General features: G+C 39.5%; 1 pseudogene; it reads left to right on the top strand.

Annotated features, from left to right (window-relative positions):
* Nucleotides 1–1,906: 1,906 nt before the first annotated feature.
* On the top strand, nucleotides 1,907–2,623 carry LOC118707965 (annotated as a pseudogene).
* Nucleotides 2,624–6,641: the final 4,018 nt, after the last annotated feature.

The raw sequence follows: 6,641 nt of genomic DNA, 5'->3' as shown, positions 1-6,641 counted from the left end.
ATAACATCTCTTTTATTAAGGTGAAGAGGAGAGGCTAAAACCAAGAAAGGGTTTTGAACAGGTGTGATGGAAGAAATATTTGTGTAATTTACAACAGCTTTACTTAGAAATGTATTATTCTGAGATAATTTTGGGATATCCTTATTATTCCCAGGAAGCCTTGAGTAATACATCCTCCTAAGAATGTATAAGCCTGATGTCTCTATCACAACAGCAATACAATTTCTTAAGTCTCTAAAAGTCAAACTGCTTTTCCTTTCTCTCACTTATTGCCTAACCCCTAATGGTCATAGATAACTCTGCGAAGACCCTGAGTGACATTTGCTGATCAGAGAAATAAAATACCATTGCCCTGAGTTTTGCAGAGTCACCCCCAGCCTTCTGTAAATATTGGAGAACGAGTCTGGATCTTGATCTAAATGATACAATGCCCAGTGCCTTGGTTTCTCTCTTCTAGGTTGGGTATTGGTATTTATATGAAGATCTAAGGAGAAAGACAGTTGTCTTTATCAGTTTCCCCTGTTAGAATTTCAGTCGGGAGTTTCTTGGATAAAGTTGATCTGTAGCCAGAGATCCTCATAGCATTTGCTGAATGTTTATACATTACATAAACAAGAAAGTTGTGGTTATGAGATTATTTAAGCAGGTAATGGCTGGCTGTCTATGATTATGGCCAGGTTTCAGAGGTATGATCCCTTATTCTTGAGTTGTTTAATGGCGATAGCATAGAAATTGAGAAAGTTTGCCGATATACTAAAATTCCTTCATCTGTGGGATGACCATAAGCCAGAAAATGTTTACAATAATCATAGCTAAATACAAGTAAATTCATGTAGAACTCCACTGGGACTTCCCAGGAGTTGGGCTTTCATTATATTCTCTTTTCAAGCTTACCAATTATTCTGATTTTTGGATTTTTGAGTCTCTCACAGTATTTGACCATAAAGTTGATATGGTCACATCAAACCACACATGATTTCTGAGAGCATCTAGAAAGTGTTATTCCACTTTCAGATTGTAAATATTTGTAGGATTTCCTGGAAATGAACAAATTAGGAAGAAGATATTCTAGGTGGCAGAACTAAAATGCTAAATTTTGAGCCTTTGTGTGTGTGTGTGTGTGTGTGTGTGTGTGTGTGTGTGATAAATTGAGAGCTGAGAAGACTTGGATTTCCCTCATATGAGTTCCATTCAGCAGATGGACCTTTGACCCAGGCCTTACTTTTTCATTCTGAGTAGGTCGTGTATTTAAGTGGATAGTTTTGCTACTAGATGAAAGTATCTGAGAGGGAAAATGCAACCAATTGATTTTCTGTCCAACTTCTCTACACCTTCTAATCTGAAGGCTGTAAGACTCTGGATGCAATTTGTTTTGAATGAGGAAAGTCATGATATTTTAACATACAGTTCTCATTCTTTCCTAAGCTTCTCAGCATAGAAAAGCCTGAATCCTGTAAAAGCGTGTTACTTTCTTCTCAGCAGCAGCAGCTGGGTGATCCAGCCTAGAACATTCGTTAAAACTGGGAGGTGATTGGCTAAGGATAAACATTTCTTGGCAAGAACAGGAACCAGGTAGTAGGAGCTGCTGTATCCTGTTGGTGACATTGAAATCTATATCTTTCTTGAGAGTAGTTTGTTTGTGATGATCCTTTGAAGAGGACAAGATTCCTCTCTCAGATGAAGAGGCAAGATCTCTGAAAAAGACTTCTCCTTGGGTTTCATTTATTATTATTATTTTTGCCCCCAGTTTTTGTCCTTTGAGGTGAAAAAGGCATTTTCCTTGGTGGTATTTATCTTTTACTTCTTACGACACAACTGAAAGTGGAGTGCTGGGCCCCCTCAGTTAGAGTTCTGGTTTTGCGTCTTTTTATTTTATTTTATTTTTTATATATTTTTATTGGGGAAGATGGCTGCTCGGCCAAGGCAGCATCGCTCTCGGTACGCGAAACTGCGGGAAGCTGACGTTTGGGATGGCACTAAGACACTAGACAGATCCTCTTTTACGATGTCCATGGAGTGGGACACGCAGTGGTGAAGGGGTCCTCGCCGCTCTGCTCCGCAGAGCTATGGACGGAGGAGCCGCTGTAAGGCCCGCGGCTGCAGGCCTGGCTGCGGCCCCAGCGGTGCACGGTGTTCCAGTGCGCACACTGCCACGCTGTGCTCCGCGTCTCGTTGCACTTCGCCTGGGACCTCCCGCGGTCCCTCGGGGCCGTGGTTTTCTCCAGGGTCACAAATAACGTTGTTCCGGAAGCTCCCTTCCTTGTTGGCATCGAAGGTTTACTCAAGGACAGCACTTACAACCTTTTATTCTGTACTTCCTGTGAGATTCCCATTGGTTTCCATCTGTATTCTACCTATGCTGCCCTGGGTGCATTGAAAGGTCACTTCTGCCTTTCCAGTGACAAAATGGAATGCTTTCTCTAAAAAACAAAAGCCATAGTAAATGCATCTGAGATGGATATTCACAACATGCCTCTACCAGAAAAGATTTCAGCGCTAAAAGAGAAGATAATACTAACGCATAATCACTTAAATTCATTGATGAAGATGCTGGAGGAAGTGACTCCTGACCAGTCCAACACAGAAAACTGATCTAGAACCAGAGCTTGATTATCAGGATCAGGCCTTATTTACTGCCATCTTCAAAGACAGGTGCTGTTCAATCACTTCTTGAGAAAGTTCAACTTCAAGAATGCACAGGAAATGTGGTTTATTATGTGTACATCTAGGCTGATTTTCCAAATGACTTGGTGAAGCTGTTTATAGAAGATGAGAAATGAAGGAGCTCTCTGGCTAAGATTCATATCTACTTGACTTTTGAAATTATTTTAGCTTTCATCAGTTTCATAGTCATTTCTGAAAACACCATTAACTGCTTATTTACAGATTAAGGGACAATGTGCCATGAATGATCTTAAAAAATATATGGTAATAAAATTGTACTAAATGTTGACTACTGTGATTCTTACATGGAGCAGTTATATAAATAGTTGTAATCAAGAATTAACATTTCAGTTCAGCAATAAAGGTTTTATATTCTGCATTTTCTCAAGGTTAAAAATATATATTTTTATTGATTTTTTTTTTTAATAGAGAAGAAGAGAAAGGGATAGAGAGTTAGAAACATCAATGAGAGAGAAACATTGATCAGCTACCTCTTGCACACCCCCTACTGGGTATATGCCTGTAACCAAGGTACATGCCCTTGACCGGAATTGAACCTGGGACCTTTCAGTCCGCAGGCCAACTCTCTATCCACTGAGCCAAACTGGTTTCGGCTGGTTCTGTGTCTTTGTTCTGAGAGAAAACATTAATGTCTCTCCATCTCATATCCCCTCCATGAAGCGGGGGCTGCAGTGACTCTTCTCAGTCTCTCAGGAATATAATCAGATGCATAGGTGGTAGCAGCTCATGGAAGAAAGGTTCTATGTAAACACCAGATAATAATAGGAAGAATGATAAAAGCTTCATGCATCTAAGTGTAGGCAAAACATAATTTAGGATGAAACCGTATCTAATAGGTAGGGGTAAGAAGCTAGAGAGAGAGTAGCTTTTTATGACTTCTATGGGAGGTGGGTGGTAGCAATGAAACCAGTCATAGCCTTAGCTGCTCCCTAATGGTAGTAACTAACTTAATGGGATCCTGATCAAATTAGAGACTACTTGTGTGTTCTTATAGCATTATAATGATTTGTGAGCATGCTTTTATATTCTTCTTGACTATCCATTCTAGATTGTGAGGAATGCTTCATCTTGTACATATATTAATTCCAGCTTCTTGCCAAGTGTCTGGCACATAGAAGGTGCCTACAAGGGATTTGACAGAAAATAATGTTAGCTTCCATTTAAGCTATTGATATTCTCCCCTGGGATCTCTCCTAAATTCCCTGCCCTTAAAAGCTCATGGAGGAACTTAGAGAGTATTATGATAATCAAAATAAGCCAGTCAGAGAAAGACAAGTACCACATGACCTCACCTATGTGGAATTTAATGAACAGAATAAATTGATGAACAAAATAGGCTCAGAGGTATGGAAGCATGGCACAGACTGAAGGATCTGAGAGGGAAGTGGGGTGGGGTGGCGGAGAATAACCAAAGAACTTATATATATGTATGCATAATCAGTGGATTTGGCTAATAGTGTGGTGAAGGCCTAGGGTGGAGCAGGGCAATAGGGGGAAAATTGAGGACTTCTCTAATATCTTCAACAATAAAGATAAATATAAAACAAACAAACAAAAAACATTTAACAACAACAACAACAACAACAAAAAGCTCTTAGGCCTGAGGACCCAGCATGGCTGTCTCTTTTCTCTGGAGCACACCATGCCTTTCTTTCAAGGCATATACCTTTGCTTTCTTTTTCCTAAGCTCTGAGGGCCCTTCTTTTGCCTCTGTGATGTGTTTCCTGAGCCCACACAGCCTACTGAATCACTTCTTCCATGGCTCACTTATTTTACCTCTGTGACTTTCTAAATAAACTTTTACTTATTAAAAAAAAAATAGAAAGAAAGAAAGAAGAAAAAAAAAGAGTTCAAACTATTTGTTAGCTACATTTCTAAACAATTTTACGATGTGATAGCATGTGTAATCCTTATTCTAGCCAAGCCATTTAATAAGATTTTCTAGTGGCGCTTTTTCACACATGGGTTGAGACTGATGCCTCTCAGCCTAGCACAGTGTTCATAGACATCTGCTGAACTGACTAGAACGGGCCACTAATTCTGTATCTGATGAAGTAATGTCTCCGAAGGTGTTAATGACCGATTATGGCAGGTGTGTAACTTTTCCAGTGGTCTTTTACATTTAACAAAAGCTAGGGCTACTTTCTTACTACCAGGGACCACTGTGCATGCCCTTTTAAAAAGCCTCCCAACAGAGCTTCTTAATCACTCTTTTTTATAACTACTCCCCAGGCTTATACACAGCAGACCGTAGTGTTCTGCTTTCCCCAGTCATCAGAGGGTACACAAGGACAGAGCAGGTGTCTTACTTTTCCTGGCAGCTGTGTATACTCCACCTGCAGCCCTGGCTCCTGCATTTATACCTGTTTTTAGAATTTTCTTATTGCCAGTTTCTGGGATAGCATAATAAGAAGAGCTTGCCCTGTGTTTGGAATTGATGGTTTTCAAAGACTCAGTTTCCAAATCAAATACCTAAATTGGCACCCAATTCCTAATTACCCATTGATTCTTGAAATATCCCATGAACCCTACCAAGCAGAAACGGGAAATGAACTAAAATAGGACATCGGCCTACCGGAAGAATGCTATTTGGAGAAGTGGTTTTAAAATTTCAATTTGGTTTTAAAGATTTGGTACCTGGAAGAGGCATGTACTTGGCACTGTTCTATTTTGATGGGAAAATAATTGTAGAGTATTAATGTTTTTCAAGAGACTTTATTTTACCAAATACACCATACTCATATTTTTGTTTTCAAATCTACACAAAGGTTTCTGTACTTGACAAGTGTCATTGGAAGATCAGTATTCCATTTTAAGTGTTTTGCATAATTGATTGGCTTCATGAGTCAATTGTATTATGTGTCAGAATCAAGTGGGGGCATTTAAAAAATTTTGCACAAAATACTGCACCCATACCCCGCACCCAGTGCTTCAGATCAAATTGGTCTTTGATGAGAGCTAGTTACCTGCATTTTAAAAAATCATCCCACCTGAGCTTATCAGATAGCCAAGGTAAAACATACTGGACTTGCCAAAACTGGTTTGGCTCAGTGGATAGAGCGTCGGCCTGCGGACTGAAGGGTCCCAGGTTCGATTCCGGTCAGGGACATGTGCCTTGGTTGCAGGCACATCCCCAGTGGGTGTGCAGGAGGCAGCCGATCGATGTTTCTAGCTTTCTATCCCTCTCTTTCTCTCTGTGAAAAGTCAATAAAATATATTAAAAAACAATGCAAGCTGAAACCGGTTTGGCTCAATGGATAGAGCGTCGGCTTGGGGACTGAAGGAACCCGGGTTCGATTCCGGTCAAGGGCATGTACCTTGGTTGCGGGCATATCCCCAGTAGGGGGTGTGCAAGAGGCAGCTGATTGATGACTCTCTCTCATCGATGTTTCTAACTTTCTATCCCTCTCTATCTCTCTCCCTTCCTCTCTGTATAAAATCAATAAAATATATTAAAAAAAAAAAAAAGCCAAAACCGGTTTGGCTCAATGGATAGAGTGTCGGCCTGCAGACTGAAAGGTCCCGGGTTCGATTCCGGTCAAGGGCATGTACCTTGGTTGCGGGCACATCCCCAGTAGGGAGTGTGCAAGAGGCAGCTGATCGATGATTATCTCTATCCCTCTCTATCCCTCTCTCTTCCTCTCTGTAAAAAATCAATAAAATATATTTAAAAAAAAAACAAAAAAAAAACCAAAAAAACAATACAAAACAAAAAAAACATACTAAAGTTTTTGGAATTAATTAATTCTATAGCCACAATAAGTAATTTTTTTTTTAGTTTATTAGTTTTATAACTTTATTTGTGAGAAAAGACCACCTCCTTTATTTAACTTTTTCTCTATTGTCTTAATTTTCTATGTAAATTTAAATTATCTGAATTTATTTTTGGAATAATATGGATATTAATATTTGGATTTTTTAGAACAGAAGTTAAATGAAGCATCAATTCTGATTTT

The sequence above is a fragment of the Pipistrellus kuhlii genome, unplaced genomic scaffold (genome assembly GCF_014108245.1).
Source record: "Pipistrellus kuhlii isolate mPipKuh1 unplaced genomic scaffold, mPipKuh1.p scaffold_m20_p_6, whole genome shotgun sequence".
Classification (NCBI taxonomy): Eukaryota; Metazoa; Chordata; class Mammalia; order Chiroptera; family Vespertilionidae; genus Pipistrellus; species Pipistrellus kuhlii.
Note: the sequence above shows the minus strand (reverse complement) of the source record. Positions and strands in the feature narration are given on the sequence as shown.